At 44.1% G+C, this 18,665-nt stretch overlaps 1 pseudogene; it reads left to right on the top strand.

The window, feature by feature from the left end:
• Positions 1–9,072: 9,072 nt before the first annotated feature.
• Positions 9,073–13,042, top strand: LOC6036618 (annotated as a pseudogene).
• Positions 13,043–18,665: the final 5,623 nt, after the last annotated feature.

Raw genomic sequence — 18,665 nt, 5'->3', positions numbered from 1 at the left:
TTGACCTTTGGCGATTTTGGGATCGACCTTAGTCCAGTTCGAGTCAACCCAAGTTGCACTGGTGCAATTCCCAAAGTTCCCGCGAGTAAGCGTCATGGTATCGTTCCATCCAGGGAACAGTTACAAGCCGAAATGGAACAAATGCGCAAGGATAACAAGGAACTTAGGCAGACGTGTAGGGACTTAACCGATCGCTTGCAGAATATCAACTTAGCTGAGTTACGGAAGAAGGCAATTAATCCTCAAAACAACTCGGAAGTACCTTCGCGACAAACCGAACCTCCGCTGAACAAATCTTCATCGAGAACGAACCAGTTTCCACCGTCGGCGCAGAACCAGGAACCGCCGCCATTGCCGGACAATCGACAGAACCCGCAGTTCAGCCAAGGTTTACCACTCCCTCCAAATCCATCAAACCAAACCTCTCAGTCGTACCAGTGGCCGAGACCGATGAAATGGCCGAACCCTCAACAGAATCGCGGAGTTCCACCACCTCCAAATGAAACTCCCCAGTTGTACCAGTGGCCGAGGTCAAACCCTCAGCAAGAGCGGGGAGCTCCACCACAATCGAGCCAAACCCCCCAGTTGTACCAGTGGCCACAACAGGAGCAGGGTTACCGGTTTGGTCTATCAGGACAGAATAACCGTTTTCAACCAACAGGACAAGTCAACTCGGTAAAAGGGAACCAAACGCCGTCGCAGAGAAATCAATTTCAACAGCAGAACGCGCAGAACAACCTGTCGCAGGGACTGACTTTGCGCTTGCATCGACCGCCGTTTGGAAATGAAGTTTCCGGAAGGCACGGTGGCTACGAGAACTATGACCACGGAGATGAGGATGATGACTCCGAAGATGATGGCGATTACTGTCAAGGAAATTTCATACCGTTTGAAAGGACCAGACGCCGCCGAACGGAGCAGTACGACAGACGGATTGAGAAATGGAACATTTCTTTTTCTGGGGAACCGCGCTCGACCACGCTGGAAGACTTCATCTTCAAGGTGAAAAGACTGGCCATGATGAACTCGATCTCTGAGGGTAGTATGCTTAGTCACATCCATCTACTACTAAGAGGCGAGGCATCAGATTGGTTCTTCACCTACTACGAGGAGGATTGGGATTGGCTTACCTTCGAAACGAAGATTCGTTTCCGGTTCGGTAATCCAAACGAGAACCAGAGTATTCGTCAACGGATCGCGGACCGCAAACAACAGAGAGGAGAAAAGTTCTCAGCTTTCCTGTCGGACATCGAGCGTTTGAACAAACTTCTGACAAAACCGTTGTCGGAAAGAAGGATGTTCCGCATAATTTATGAGAATATGCAACAACGTTACCGTTCCAAGTTATTATACTTCAACATAGACAGCAAGGACCTGCTCGCAGCCTTGTGTCAACGCATCGACGCTAACGATCCTTCTCTCAACCCGATAAATACGCGTCACGGTGTCAACAATCTCGAGGCAGATCAACCGGAAACGGATAGCGAAGAAGAGTTGAACGCCATCGATAGACGGAACCAGCGACAACCGGAGAACCGGTCATGGAGACGGGACCGTCCCGCTGAGGGGTACAGAGGCAATCCTTCACAGGAAACGACGAGACTTCCGTTGTGTTGGAACTGCAGACAGCACGGACATTTCTGGAGACAATGTCAAGCAGAAAAGACGACGTTCTGTTACGTGTGTGGAAATGCCGGGACGGTTGCTGCGACCTGCAACGTCCACCCAAGAAGGAGCGCGCCTGCACAGGCTGCTCAGACAACACAAGGTCAAGGAAACCCACACCCTCAGTCTGGACAAAATCCGGGAAACTAAACTCGGAGTGCCGCAACGGGAACTCGAGCATTCCAAGCCAGAACAATGTTCCCAGTTCTACACCTTTTTTCGACCCTTTTCAGAACCTGCTGGAGATCAAAATCCACACCAACCTGTGTCCACACGTGAAGATCCGCGTGTTCGAAACTGAATTCGAGGCCCTGTTAGACTCGGGTGCCAGCGTAAGCGTTACCAATTCGAGAGACGTAGCTGATCGTTACGGTTTGAAGATTTTTCCGTCACCGATTCGAATCTGTACCGCTGACCACACACAGTACTCATGCGTGGGGTACGTCAACATGCCGGTTACGTTTCGAAACGTGACGAAAGTCGTAGCAGTAGTAATTGTACCGGAAATCACACGAAGCTTCATCCTAGGCATCAACTTCTGGACAACCTTCGGGATTAAACCGATGATGCAGGGTGAAACGGGACTAGAAGAGATCGCTGAGATCACCGCAGGAAGTCAGGACGTTCCGGAAGAGTTGTTCCACTTCTTCATACATCCGGTCGAAGCACTTCCGGTCATCGAGCAACCACCACCGGACGATTCCCTTGACATTCCGGGCATCGATCTGCCAGAACCGTCGGCGACCACGCCGGAAACGATCAAGACCGAGCATGACCTGACGGAAGCAGAGAGAGGAAGTCTGGCCGACGTCATCAGGACATTCCCGTGTACAACGGAAGGTCGTTTAGGAAGAACAGCGCTTCTGCAGCACGAGATCGTACTTCGAGAGGACGCGAAACCCCGCCGAATGCCACTCTACCGCTGCTCACCTTCCATCCAAGCGGAAATGGACAAGGAGATCGAACGCTACAGGCAGATGGATGCCATCGAGGAGTGCACGAGTGAGTGGGCGAACCCATTGGTTCCCGTCCGCAAGTCGAATGGTAAGCTAAGGGTTTGTTTGGACTCGAGAAGGATCAATGCCATGACGAAGAAGGATTCCTACCCGATGCGCGACATGAAAGGGATATTCCATCGGTTGCAGAGTGCGTGCTACTTCTCCGTAATCGACCTGAAAGACGCGTACTTCCAGATACCGCTCAAAGAAGATTGTCGCGACTTCACGGCGTTCCGGACGTCAAAGGGACTGTTCCGCTTTAAGGTGTGTCCATTCGGACTCACAAACGCTCCTTTCACGATGTGCAGACTGATGGATAAGGTCATTGGGTTTGATCTGGAGCCCCATGTATTTGTCTACTTGGACGACATTGTGGTGGCGACCAAGGACCTGTCCGAGCACCTTCGACTACTGGGAATCGTGGCGGAACGTTTGGAAAAGGCGAACCTTACGATTTCGCTCGACAAGTCGCAGTTTTGTAAGAAGCAGGTGAACTATTTGGGGTATTTGTTAACCGGACAGGGCGTCGCGATCGACAGCAAGCGGATTGATCCGATCCTGAACTACAGCCGCCCTAAGAGCGTTAAGGACATTCGCCGTCTGCTCGGCCTGGCGGGCTTTTACCAACGGTTCATTTCCAATTACAGCAAGATCGTCGCGCCAATTTCGGACCTGCTACGGAAGGAGAAGAACAAGTTCCAGTGGACGGAGGCCGCGGAAGAAGGATTCCAAGAGTTGAAAGCCGCACTGGTGTCGGCACCGATTCTGGCCAACCCGGATTTTGCCGAGCCGTTTGTGATCGAGTCAGACGCATCTGATAATGCTGTCGGAGCCGCGCTGATCCAGAAGCTGGATGGCGAGCCACGAATCATCGCTTACTTCAGTAAGAAGTTAAGCAGCACCCAGAAGCGATACGCCAGCGTGGAGAAGGAATGCCTAGGCGTTCTGCTCGCGATCGAGCACTTCCGGCACTACGTGGAAGGAAGCCGTTTCAAAGTCGTCACGGACGCGCGTAGTCTCCTCTGGCTGTTCACGATAGGTGTCGAGTCTGGTAACTCTAAGCTGCTCAGGTGGGCTCTTAAGATCCAATCATACGATATCGAGTTGGAGTATCGAAAGGGGAAGCAAAACATCACCGCAGATTGTTTGTCTCGCTCGTTAGATGCCATCAGCGTAGCGCAAGTCGATCCGGAGTACCAGGACCTGGTCAAGCAGATCACGATGGACCCGCAGGCCTACACGGACTTCCGAGTAGTCGACGGCAGCGTTTACAAGTTCGTCAAGAACAAAGGAAAGGTCGAGGATAGTCGTTTCTGCTGGAAAGTCTACCCGCCGAAGTCGGAACGAGAAGAGATTCTCCGGAAAACTCACGGAACCGCTCACCTCGGGTTCGAGAAGACTCTGGCCACGCTTCGGGAAAGATATTTCTGGCCGTTGATGAACACCGAAACGAAACGTTTCTGCCAGGATTGTCTCGTCTGTCAAACCAGCAAAGCGACCAACGTCAACACCACAGCTCCACTGAAAGTGCAGCGGAAGATTGCGGAATACCCGTGGCAATTTGTGACGATGGACTACGTTGGACCGCTTCCGGCATCGGGGAAAGGGAGAAGCACCTGTCTGCTGGTACTAACAGACGTTTTCAGCAAGTTCGTACTAGTACAACCATTTCGGCAAGCCACGGCGGATTCGCTCGTTCCGTTCGTTGAGAATATGCTGTTTTTGCTGTTCGGGGTTCCGGAAGTAATCCTCACAGATAACGGGACACAATTCACGTCCAAACTGTTCCAAGATCTGCTGAGTCGATATCACGTAACCCACTGGAGAACGCCGAGTTACCATCCGCAGATCAACGATTCGGAGAGAGCCAACCGGGTGATAACAACCGCCATCCGGGCCACGATCAAAAAGGACCACAAGGATTGGGCGAACAACATCCAGACGATCGCCAACGCCATCCGGAACTCGGTGCATGACGCGACGAAGTACACGCCCTACTTTGTCCTGTTAGGGCGAAACATGGTCTCGGACGGAAGAGAGTACCGTTGCATGAGGGACACGTCGATTGATAGTGGGAGTCTGAACAACGCTGAGAGGGAGAAACTGTACGCCGACGTCAAGGAGAACCTCAAGAAGGCCTTCGAGAGGCACTCGAAGTACTACAACCTCAGATCAAACGCGAAATGTCCACAGTACACGGTCAACGAGAAGGTTCTGAAGAAGAACACCGAACTTTCCGACAAGGGTAAGGGTTACTGTGCCAAACTTGCGCCTAAATACGTTCCTGCGCTGGTCAAAAGGGTAGTGGGCGAACACTGCTACGAACTAGAAGACGAAAAAGGTAAACGTCTGGGCGTTTTCAACTGCAAGTACCTTAAAAAGTTTCACCAACCTCCCTCGCGTTCGGTCGACTAACACCGCGGTAGAATCGATCAGTTTCAGTTAGGATTTTGCAATTCAGGATTTTCAAATTTAAATTTCTCGAGCTATGTACCCTCTAACCGTTAGAGAGGCAACCAAGCATAAATTATGCTCCAAAACACTTTTTAGGCATCAACAACTACAACTACATGCCACACCTGTCCAGCTTCAGAAGAGAGTACAGATGATTCATGAGCTTTTGCGGACGAGATCGAAAGACCAACTCCCCTAGCCAACATGAAAATCTATGCTTGAACCTGCTGACTGTCGACAAAATATGCTAGGCAAACTATGACCCAACCAGCTATGTCCCTTTCACCCAATCGAAAGCAACAAGATCTCATAAAACCTCTAACCTTCCAGTCTCCTCGATCAAAGAGTTGAGCGTCCCACAATAACATAAACTACTGGCGACAAAAACGAAGAACTAGAGCATAAATACCACGAACACCCTCGAACTAGTCAATCGCGATCTCGGACATCGTAAACAGACCGTCCAACGAGACAAAAATTAGGTTTAGGATAGGAATAGGATTAAGGATGGGAGCAAATACCCTACCTGATGTAAATAAAACTTGTTAATTGTTAGTCGCGCCTAATCTTATAAAAACTACATGTGAGTACTTATCGTTAGTGTTAGTTTCTTCTTGGATCTCTGTAGATTATGTTTATGTTGAGTCCCACGAAGTAATGTTGCGTAGCATGATCGATGATGTAAAGTTGTCTTCAATTTCGTCGTCTGGAGCATATTTTCGGGAACTTGAGATGAGTAGAGATGTAGTCAGCATAATTCAGCATCGCGCAGCATAATTTTCGTCGTGACGTATAGGTTAGGTTATCCAATTAGAGTTCGTCGCAGCTTCCAATCAGATGAGAAGTTGATGACGTCACACCAAATTCAGCCTTCAGCAACATATTTCTGTCGTAATTTTCAGCCTTCCGCAACATAGTTTTCCATCCAGCAGTAGATTTTGGCCTTCAGCACATGATTTTGCAGTTCAGCAGCATAATTGATTCAGCCTTCCGCATAACTATTAGTAAATTTCCGTCAGCCTTCAGCACCCAGAGTTGTTTTTGTCCCACGATGCAGCTCCTACAAAAGAAAACACAAAGCACATCAATTTTTGGATTTTTTTTAGGGAAAGTTAATACTCCCCCCGTAATTAATCATCCGGTAAAGTTGTTTTGGAACAATCAGGCACTTTTCACTACTTTTTGGACACATTTCAGAGCACATTTTGAGACAAAACCACACGCGAGTTAAAATTACGGACAGCCACGTTTGTTTACGTTTTCGTTTGACGTCCTCGGCGAAGCTTTTTGACGAAGCTTTTGGTTTGACAGGTCCAGTTAGTTAGGTAGAGTGAAATTTTTTCAGTGTTTATTTGGGAAAACCCTTGTGGCGAATTTCAGTTGTCTTGTTGAATTTCGGGTGACCAGAGTCGATTCTGGGGTGGAAATTCAATATAGATATTTTAATTAGGCTGCGTTCTGTCAGAGTTAAGGACAAATTTGCCTGAAGTAAAGCTTTGGGGTGGGCCTAAACTCTGCAGAACAGATGATTTCGGTGAATTAGGACGAAGTTTCATTTGCTCAACGTAATGATTGAGGTAGATTCTGAGTCTTAATGAGCCAGTAGTATTTCGGGAACACAAAGTTTGGAGATTTTAGGTTGTATTTTCATTAAATATGGAATATTATTTATTGGAAAGTATATTTTAGTTTGGGGTATTGATTGGGATTTGAGTGTTAGGATGAATGAATGAGGAATGTCAACCATTAGTCATAGTCGAACTGCTAGTCCTGGACTGTTCAAACAAGTAGTTTTTTCTGGGAGAAATTTAGAGATTATAGCCGGTAAAGTAAATGACCGAAAAATAAAGTATCTGTGATTAGGTTATACAATTCTGCACTAGCATTTTGTTGAGGATTTCTGAACGTTCGCTGGAGACCGGAGTGAAGACGTTGATGGTCAGTAACAAGCATTTTCTGTGATGGATCATGACTTGGAAATAGAGATGGAGGTTACTTGTAACCGATGATCATATATGACCCCGAACTGTTGAAGAATCTTTCGCAATTTGTTTTTAGTGAAATGTAAATAAATGTGTAGTTGTTAGTTTTCGGTTTTTCGTAAGATTTTCTTACGAAAATTCAGTTTACACTGAATTTTCGTAATTTAAGCATGGAGTGATGTAACAGTTGGCCTGTTTGGCAAAATAATTTATTTATTTGTTTCAATGTTTAATGTTATTTATTTACATTTTGCAATAAAATTCACGAGTCAAACTCCGCTTGCACTTTTCTGTAAAACCTCCGTTGTATTCACCACGGTAACTCAACCTGTTTTGGACCGATTGCGTTAAGACCCGGAGAGAGACTCTTGAGAGAGATGAGCCGATCTTGAACTACCTCAGTGAGAGAACACCACAGCTAGACCCGAGAACACAGTTGCTAAAAGGGATGGGGAGTTCGCTACTTCTGTCGCACGCAGTTACCCAGAGAGCATCTCAAGGAATGACGTAATTCCGGTCAAACCGCTTGAGCGTCCGTTGCGACCTTCCCTATTCTGAGGACTCCAGGGCTCGTTCACTTTGTACCCAGCTATCAACGAGAGTGGAAGTGCGCGTTTTGTACCGCGAGTTTTTGGCTTTTTGTACAAAATGTAATTTAGTATAGTGACGTGTTTCTTATTTGGTCTTCTAATTAAATTTCCGTTTTTCGTAGTTTCCCGTTAGTTAGTCGTGTGTGCGCTAGTTGCGAAGAATTTGTTAAATTTGTGTGCGATCAGGAGCTAAGGTAAAGTGCTCATATAAAACCCGTGCATGTGCTCATGGAATTTCTCCGAACAGTTCGCCCGTTAGCAACAGCGCTAACCATCCCGCAGCAGCACCAGCCCAGCAGCAGCGCGAACACACGAGCAGCAGAAGCAGCAGAGGAAAAAGGGAGACGAAGTTCCCCGCGCACCGTACTTCTCGTTGTCGCCGCACGTCACCAGGCGAAGCACGAGGACGAAGAGCGTGAGCGCACGCTAGGCGGCGATCCGTCACCACATCGCCCCGGTGAAGAAGGGAGGGTCCCTGAACCACCACACGAGGACAGCGGAGAACGTTAGTCCCGGCCGGAGTCAACCCTAAGGCCGGAGCTTCCTGTCCGGTTGCGAACACCTGACAGCCGCGGAACCGGGAAAAGTCCAAAACCGGCCCGAGCCACCCCGTAAGGCCGAGTCCCGCATTCCGGTCAGCTGTTCATCAGCTGACGGCCACGTGTCGTCCCTGAGCTGAACAACCAGCCCAAGTAGCAGAGAACAACAGCAGCAACAAGATCATCATTCGGTGAGTCCGTTCTATTTGCACTTGTGGGAAGAAGCACGTCCCTAGCTGACGTAGCGAAGTTTTTGCCGGCCTAGTGCCGAGGCGGCAGACGCGAATCCGCCCTTGTCGGACGCGTCCAAAGTTTGAGGAGCGAACTTTAATCCCACGCGTTTCTACGCCACACGTGGATGACCCCCAAAATTTAAACGCGCGCGCGCGCAATTTTGAAGAAGCAGTAGCCGATTTGATCAGCTGATTGCTGGAAGATGGGAAGAGCACATGAGCACGGTTAGGGAAACAGACAGAAGTAAAGATAAAACGCACACACGCAAAGTAGGTAGAAGGTAGAAAAACACGAAGATGGCCACTAACACTATTGTACAAATATAAAGCATGCTAAACCAAAACGAACAAACGAGAACTCACCTTTCTTTCTGGAGTTATGAATAAAAACCACCCTAGTTTTTTTTCGGATAAATAAAACGTTCGTTTAACTGTTATTTAAAACCTACTTGTGGAGTTTCTTTAGTTGATTGAATCTGGAGTTATGTCACTTTTCGTCGTCTTTTTTCGTTCTGTTTTCTGAATGACAGAGCTTGGCGTCGAATGCACTGCCACGATCGAAGCGCTGCCTGGTGGCAGGTGGCGGCACTGCCGATGATGAGCTTTTAGGCATGGGAAGCAACACACTGGAGTAAGTTGTCTGGGTGATTTCTTGTGGTTGGAGTGACGGATTCTCGGTTTCGTTTAGTGGCAGTTCTCGGTGATCTAGCTGGTTCGATCCTGAATCCTCCGAAGAGGATCAGTACAAAATGGGCTCGTCTTTTAAAAGAGTCTCGACCGGGCAAACAAACATGGCGTGCGATCTCCCTTTGGGAGTGGCGCATAAATCTCACGCTCACCAGATCGACTAGCAACGGTTACAACGTTTAGAGCATTTGTCAAAAACAGTTTCAGTAAATGATTTTTGTATTTTTTTAGGTGAGTTGCTCCATCCTGCATTTTTCGTAAGTCTTTTTGTAACATCTCAGGCTATTTTCACAAAAAAAATGAACGAAAAAAAATCGTGAGCTCACCTTCAAATTTGACTTTTAAACATAAAAATCTAAAAAATCTCATAAAAGTGGCGTGTTTTTTTCTTTCAGTGTTTTTTTTTGGAAAGCCCGTCTAATTTCCTACAAGTTTGCCTTTGACCACTTTTTGATACGATGCAACAGCTTCGAGATACAGAAATACTTAAAATAGGAAATACAAATATATTATAAACACTTACGCCCTTCTCAAATGCCACTATTGAGTGAAACTAGCTACATATACACAAAAATGGCTTATATAAGCATAAGCATAGGATTACATGTCAACAAAGTTTCATTGAATTCGGAGAGAGTCGAGAAAAAGGTACCTAAAAAATTCCTGTTTTGCGCTGGAATTGCTCTAATGTTACAATATTTTAATTGATGAGAAAACATTCCATGAAATTTTGGTAAAGCTGTGCTACAAAAAAATATGATTGTAATTAGGTTTGAAAAAGCCCAATGTTCTCAAAAGTGCGATAATAGTTCAGTTTTTTTAGGGAACAAATAAAATATGATGTGCAAATGGAGAAAATGTGCAAGTTCGATAGTTATTAAATGTAATGTTTTGTAATAATTACCACTATCATTTCTATCTAAATCATTCATCACATCGTATGTATTCACAACGTCAAAAATAATCCCCAAAACAACTGCCCTACAATGTTGTACAACACCGTATTGATTTATGGACACCTCGAGCGCTTACAGTGTTCAACACACTGTTTCGAAAGTCGACTTCTGTTCTCAACCCATGTCCCAAAGCTCCAAAACTCGTGTGCTGCACTCCAGCTGCAGAGGTGTCACCACGTCGAACAAATGTTTCTTCACCCCCTTTCGTTCACCTCGACCGACGGCAACGCCAGGAAGTCGCTTGTCAGCATCGTTGTCTTTTCGTTTGGCACTTCTACACTCCCTGTGTCTCTAATTAATTTTAAATCATTAATTAATTTCCAGTTCGATACAGCCATTGTGTATATCTCGACTGCGCGCTGGTTGACACAATGTCTGGGACCTGGCCTGTCATCGGCGTCAGGTTTCCCCCGCGGGACCTTCTCCAACAATATTGGCTTCTGTGCGAAGGAGAGGTGCACTTTTTCGCCTACCTTCTTCAGTTCTCATCAACAGCTTCTGGAAAAAAAAGAGTATCATCACTGCTGCAATTCAGCCATGCCGTTGTAGCTCTCGTCTGGAAGATTTATATCTGGAAAACTATTTCTTGTCCGTCGTCGTCGTCGTCGATGTCGCACTGTCAATTTGGACAGCGCCCCGGAACGATCCGGAGTCCCCGAGGGGAACGACAGTGATCCATTGCGGTTTAATTACGTCGGATTTTGTTTACTTTTTATCATTTTCGTCGATTTCATTCGTTTCGTTAGATTTCATCGATTTAATCCATTTAATCGGATTTCCAAGATTTTATCGGATTTCATCAGAATTTGCAGTGTTTAATCGATTTTTGATTGATTTCATTTTAGTGTGTTCGCAAAGTGACAGATTTATATCAAAACAAAATAAACGTCAAAGCGAAAATCTGATTTTTTTGGAGAAAACGTGTGTGTTGTCCTTTGGCCAGATACTAGAGCATAATCCGCTACCGTCGGATTGCTCCGTCCAACAGAATCCTCCGGAGCCAAATACGGCGGAATTGAGACACTCTCAGAGTTGAAATTCAATTGTAAATCTGCAACAGCAGTATCAAGCAAAGCATCATGATCTTCCTGGAAGGCGCTGAAGTTTGGTTGTCGGTTATCGGCGCGAAAAGAGAGAAATTTTCTGGTAAGTTCAAGGTTGCTTTGTTGTGAACGAATGATGGGGGGAAGGGGTCCCAGACAAGTAGAGATGTTAAAACTCATTTAACTAAATACTGTGTTTATTATAATAGCTTCTTCCACGTAAAATTTAAACTCTCACTCTTTATTACAGCTCGGAGCACTCCAGCTACCAAACGCATTCCTGCCTGTCGGCCAGCCGCAAGGACGTTCAGGTGCCGGTCTGTCCGCGGTGTAGCGAGCCGGTTCCCACGTCGCAAGACGTTTCACCGGACGTAACCTTGGGCGCCCACATCGATCAGTTTTGCCGCTCGGAGAAGAATAAAATCTACACCAACCGGTGCACGTTGCGAAATTGCGAAAAAAAAGGAGCTGATTCCAGTTTTGTGTACGGTGTGCCGGGCAAACTTTTGTCTCAAACACCGCCACACAAGCGATCACAACTGCCCCGGAACATCCGCAAACAGCAGTCGAACCCCGGCCATCGCACCCATCTGCAGGGAAACCGTCCAAGCCGTCATGCAGCGACAACAGCGCCAAGCATCCGTTCCGGTGTGGGAACTATCGTTTCGACCATCTAGGGAACCATGTAGGAGGAAGAGGCGCTGACGAGGGCACTGACGCTTTCAATGCAGGAAGAGGAAGAGGTCCGGACGAGGGCGCCTCGTGGCAATGGTTGTTTGGTTGTCGATTATCGGTGCCCTCAACGCCGCCTAACTAGACGTTTCTGAGAGGTTACGTGTTACTCCGCATTAACAGACACTGAAAGAACCGGCATTTATCTACTTCCAACTTTCTCAAGACGAGCATCGCACCAATCGAAACGCTGCTACCTGAACTGAACGCGACCATGACGATTCCGGTGGCTTTCAGAGGTAAAAGAGCTTGGTGATGACCAATCTGGAAGAGGTGCACAAAAGCAAGAATCCGCTGGACCGTTATACTGGATTTTTACTGTACACAACCTCGAAAAAAGATAATGCGTTTTGTCAATATGGTGAAATTTTAAATTAAGATAATTTATAAAAAAAGAAATAAAGCAAGTCAAAAGTTGGATAGACGAAATAATCAGCCCTAATCAGCCAGTTGAAGTGAAATGTTTTCTCTAAATATGACCTCTTCAGGATGGCTCATAACCCGGATGACCAGGACAATAGGAAGGTTTACCAACGGTCTTAAAATGTTCATGGTGAGTTTGCCGCAAGTGTGCTGTACGGACACTGGAATGACTACCGTTGTCCGGTTCGTGTTTCACTACTTGCAAGATAGAACTCTAGAACTTTAGTAAACCACGTCCTTGTGTTTTTGATTTCGTCCGATTGACCCGGCCACCTCAATTCACCCTTTCACTCCGAACTCTTCTCCGCTTGATGGTTCCTCGCGCCAGTTTCCCCTTTTCCGATGTCTCGGTCACCTGTTCCTATTCCCTGCTCCGGGGTCAGCCTTCACGGCCACTTTCGCACCTGCATGTTCAGGCTCTAAGACCCCCTCGTCTCTGTAAGTATTATGCGCACCATTAAAGCTTTTCGGGAACCTGTTTCCTCGTTTCAATACGTGACCACACCGGAGAGTGCTTTGCTAGCAAAAAATCTAAACAAAATTTCATAAGTGTCATTTCTGACATAACGTTTGACAGGTTGCCGATCGATTTCGTCGAGATTTCGGCTCGCTGAAGTCGGATTTGCTTAGCTGAAATCGGATTTGCTCGGATTAGTTGGATTTCACACGCTGAGCCAGATTCAATCGGATTGAAGAAAATGCTGGAATTTGAACCAAAATCCAGGATATTTCGCTGTGTCGTTCCCCTCTGGAGTCCCCACGTTTTCGTTGCCCCGGAAGAGATTTGTCAACACTTTGAAGAGAAAAGGCAACAACTTGATTCCTTTCCAGCGATGTCACTCGTTGTTCGTTGAATCCCGGATCGGGTGCTCTTATCGGAACAATCCCGGATCAAATCCTGGGGAAGAACACGACAACGAGCACGTCAGCTGTGTACAACGTACAAGACGCCCCCTGGAACATGGCTATGCCCTTGCTGCCGTTGTCGTGCAACTTGTTGGCAGAAATAACACTGGGAGATTTCCCATGAGTTGGTGCAGCAGCAGCTCCAAAAGCCAACAGCTCGTAAGAAATCCCCAGGAGTGCATATCGAGAATGGGTATCATCGGATTGATGTTGTACTCTCTTGTATCCCAATATTCGAGGGCTTCTTGCTCGACTCAAGAAGGAAACGACTTATTTACGGCTAAATTTAGTGTTTTCAACAAATTGTCATAATTTTTACAGTTTATTTGTAAAGCATCAATTGCATAAAAAGCGGCTTCCGTCAACAATTGACGATTGATGAGAAAAGGTGACTTCACCCTTCTGTTGCCACTGCTGGTTGGAGTATGCTGTAAAGATGTTTGGGGAAAAGCAAAAAAAAAGCGCTTGCCAACACATTTATCGAAGATTGCAATCTTCTCTGCAGTCTCGCTCTTAGTCGTTGTTGACCTACCACCATGTAAACCTTTTCCGGAATGCTGGTAAAGGGCGATGGTTTTTTTGCGAAGGTCGTGCCCAGGTTTATTTTCAACTTAATTATTTTGCTTGAAATTAGTGAAAAGGAAGAATTTTCCACAACTGTTAACATATTATTTGCAAATTATAAAGGATTTTAAAATGATGCGAACAAAATTATTTAAAATTGCACACTGATTTCGATGGCGTAGTAAACTTAATACAGTGGACTCTCTGGCTGTCGATCTTCTCGATATCAATATTGCTCCAGCTGTCAAAAAAATGTTCAGTCCCTTCAAACAGATTGCTTTGATTTTTCGTTCTATAATTTGGTAACTCCCGCTCTCGACGGTCCCTTCAACATCGACAACGAGAGAGTCCACTGTATTTATCATCTAAAAATAAATCCAAAGCCAATTTTATTTGAACATAATGTAGGGGAGGTGGAGGCAATATGGACTCATATTTCTCATACAATATTACATGCTTTTTCTCACAAAGGTGATGTGCATGCTATTGCATGCGATTTTACACAGATTTCTTTAAAGTGTAACTTTTACCTGCAGATTTCTCGAAAGCAAGAAAAAAAGATAGAAATTCTTCCGGAAGTTCCAAAAGAACCTCAACCAGTAAAGCTTTTTTGTGGAATTCACTGATAGCACAACTTAATTTATTGGTTTTCGTTTTGTTTATAAACATTGTGCATCTACGAAAAGTCACTGGTAATTTTGTCAAAGTGTTTTTTTTGCTATTGTTTCATGGATATTTCGTGAATGGGAGAAGAGAGCCTAGGCTAATTTGAATTTCTTTCCTATTACAATAGAGCAATTCCAGCTCAAATCAGGAATTTTTCTGGTTCTTTTGTACCCGACCCTCTCCAATTTCAATGAAAGTTTTTAGACATGTTATCCTAGGCCTATATAAGCCATTTTTGTGTATATGGAGCCAATAGTACTCGAAAATAACATTTGAGAAGGGCGTAAGGTATTTAAATATTTTTGTATTTTGCAATTTAAAAATTACAGTGTCTCGAAGCCATTGCGTCGTATCAAAAAGTGGTCCAAGACAAACTTGTAGGAAATTGGATGGGCTTTCTGAAAAAAATACACTGAAACAAAAATACACGCCACTTCTATGAGATTTTTTGATTTTTAAGTCAAAAACTTAAATTTAAAGGTGTTGTCACGATTTTTTTTCGTTCAAAATTTTTGAGGAAATAGCCTAAGATGTTACCAAAAGACTGACGAAAAATGCAGGATGGTATGTCTCTCCTAAAAAAATACAAAAATCATTTACTAAAACTGTTTTTTTGAAAAGTGGTCTAAACGCCAAAATTTTAAAAAACCCATAGTGGGAATCGGTTCCCCAGACAATTTTACATAAAAGTCTCCATATTGACCATTGTCCTATGTCCAATCCTTGGGAAGATACAGCGGTTTTAAAAATAAAAATGATGAAAAAATGGGTTTTTTGGTGGTTTTTGGCAATTTCTGTATGACAGACTTGGTTTTTCAGTCTCGTAAATATTTTTACCGGAAAGCTCGTCCAATTTCCCATAAGTTTGCCTTTGACAGCATTTCAATTGGATGTAAGGGCTTACAGATATAAGCTTAATTACATTGTTAATAACTGAAAAGAGAATATTTTTTTCAGTGTGGTAGAAACCTGGATAATAAATTAGCTTACGTAAATATCAAAACGAGTCAAATCAAAAAGCTGTCAAAGGCAAACTTATGGGAAATTGGACGAGCTTTCCGGTAAAAATATTTACGAGACTGAAAAACCAAGTCTGTCATACAGAAATTGCCAAAAACCACCAAAAACCCATTTTTCATCATTTTTTTAAACCGCTGTATCTTCCCAAGGATTGGACATAGGACAATGGTCAATATGGAGACTTTTATGTAAAATTGTCTGGGGAACCGATTCCCACTATGGGTTTTTAAAATTTTGACGTTTAGACCACTTTTCAAAAAAACAGTTTTAGTAAATGATTTTTGTATTTTTTTAGGAGAGACATACCATCCTGCATTTTTCGTGAGTCTTTTGGTAACATCTTAGGCTATTTCCTCAAAAATTTTGAACGAAAAAAAATCGTGACAACACCTTTAAATTTAAGTTTTAGACTTAAAAATCAAAAAATCTCATAGAAGTGGCGTGTATTTTTGTTTCAGTGTATTTTTTCAGAAAGCCCACACTGAAAGAATCTAACACAGCAAAATCAAATGCTTTTTCACGTGAGCTGCTCCAAAAATCAACACGTTAAATTCACATGATTTTCCTTTGATCCACACATGCTCTGCCTGCCAAATAGATGCGAAAATCATTCAAAGCCAGCTGATCGCAAACAAAAAATCCTTCACTCTTTTTTCGCATGGTGTTAACGGCAGATTCAAATGAATTTCACTTTGATTTGCCCCATTTGACTTTTCCTTCGATTGCGAAGTGAAAATCACGTGAGATTCAAATGCATTGGTTTTGAATTGCGTGTGGCGAAAAAAACTTCATTAGTAAGATGGCCACGGACGATGATGGTCAAAACTTTACTTTTTGCCGATTTTCTATTCAAGCTTTCTGGTTTTTAAAGATTCAATAAGTTTTTGGTAAGTACAACATAGAAGACTTAGTGAAGGTTCAGAAATTTTGATTTTATTTAAAAGTTTCACCTATTTGGGTTGTTTCAGGAAATCAAGTTCCAGCTTTACAATCCACACCTGATGCGGTGGTCCGGAAGATCCGTTCAAATATCATCCGGCAGTGCTGTGGCGAACTATTATCGACGACAAACACTTAATTTCGGCGGTGCTTTCCGACGTTCGCCAGAAAGTGCCCTCAAGTCCTCTGGATCCAGCGCGGAAACTGAATCGCAATCATACTTTCCGACGCTGCGCAAGAAGGATCAGTGAAGAAAACTTTATTTATTGTATGTGTTTTTACTATTTAAAAAACAATATACTATTTTGACAATAAATTTTATTTATGCTTGCACAATGAAATATTTCAATTAAATAATGAAGAAAATACTAAATATTTAACACACATGAATTCCAATGGAAATCCATGTGAATCGCACTACAAATTCATTGCATATTCATAGACCAAGCATTCAAAAATCATGTGAGATTTCACGTCAAATTAACGTGTTTTTCATTTGAAATGACAGGGTCGCTCCATGATTTGATTCAAGTGATTTGCTCATGAAATTCACATGCTAAGCCGTATGGGGCAGATTCACGTGTAAAACATGTGATATTGCTGTGTGCCTTTCTTTCAGTGCATCCAATTTCCTACAAGTTTGTCTTGGACCACTTTTTGATACGACGCAATGGCTTCGAGACACAGTAATTTTTAAATTGCAAAATACAAAAATATTTAAATACCTTACGCCCTTCTCAAATGTTATTTTCGAGTACTATTGGCTCCATATACACAAAAATGGCTTATATAGGCCTAGGATAACATGTCTAAAAACTTTCATTGAAATCGGAGAGGGTCGGGTACAAAAGTACCAGAAAAAATCCTGATTTGAGCTGGAATTGCTCAATAACAAAAACGGTTTTTATGGACTATTCCGAAGTTTGGTTGAGCTTGGTTGCCCGAGTTCGGAATGAAATCGAATTTTTAAGATTTGTGACGTTCAAAAGGGGAGATCTTAAATAGCTGCACAAAATAGCGTTCCTAACTAAATTTTGCCCAAAATTCACGTGCGACAAGAAAGCACGAGCACGACGATTTGCCACCAGGAACCACATCGAAGCGTCAAATTTGTCCGACAATCACGGAAACACGAAAGCTCACAAACTTTGAATTACCTTTTTCGTTAGCATAACGACACACACACTTCTGTGCACCACGCGTCACCTCTCTCAATGGATGTCCATACACCCAGGCAGCATCCACCACCATCCAGCACCCGTTGCGTAAACTTCACCGGACCATGACCGAAACTCCGTCCCGGGTCCGACTGATGGTGAAAATCAACCCTCACAGCTGCCACCAGGGTCGGTTTCGGTCTGTTTCGTTTCGTCGCCGGGGTGGACCCGGGTCGGGGCTTTCGGGACCCGCAACATGTGATGAAAGACGGCCAAAACTGTCCCCGGGTCACGTTGGAAAAAAGAGAGGAAATTCAAATTTCGACCTGTTACGGTGCGCGTGAGGTTATCGGGGTAGGAACGGTTTTCTGAAGCGGGGAGTTATCCTCACAAAATGTCCTTCAGCAAGAAGAATTTTATCAAATTCACTTGCAACTTGAACACCGAACCAACCAGGGTTCATCAAATCTGATGGCAGCTATCTGGTGAGAACTTCTGGAGCATAACACTGACCCAGAACGACATCATCAACAGCTTTGATGATCGGCAACGTGACACCCACGTGGGACTATCGTGAGTGGCTGGGTTGTGGTGGAACTTTAATGTCAACTTTGTCGTAAAAATTAACTTGCGAGTAGTTCAGGTGAATGACTCGCTGGAATTCGATGTGGAACATTAAGAAACTGCCTTATTTTTAAGGGGTTTAAAATAGTTTGATCATATATAAACTATGTATAAGGTCAAATCGGCTTAAGAGCGAGTTTTTCACCAGTTCACGCTCTAAACCTATCTTGTCCATAATATCTTGTCAATAATAATTACTTCAGTACATTCGAATAAAATCGAAAAAATATTTCACAGACATTTTCTTTGCGAAGGATTTACTGCGTTGAAAAGACTGCATCCGAATTTGAATCCGGTTTTAATATAGCGTGAAATGTGAATTTTATAAAAATCATAATCCAAAAAAATTTTTTTTTTTCATACAAATTCCCATAGAAATTGAATTACTTTGGACCGGTTCGGATGCCGGCGGATTTTCCGACGACGTAATTCCGGGTTGGTACGAAATTCCGACAAAAAATCTATTCTAGCGATACAAATATCCCCA

The sequence above is a fragment of the Culex quinquefasciatus genome, chromosome 2 (genome assembly GCF_015732765.1).
Source record: "Culex quinquefasciatus strain JHB chromosome 2, VPISU_Cqui_1.0_pri_paternal, whole genome shotgun sequence".
Lineage (NCBI taxonomy): Eukaryota > Metazoa > Arthropoda > Insecta > Diptera > Culicidae > Culex > Culex quinquefasciatus.
This window is presented reverse-complemented; position numbering and strand designations above follow the sequence as displayed.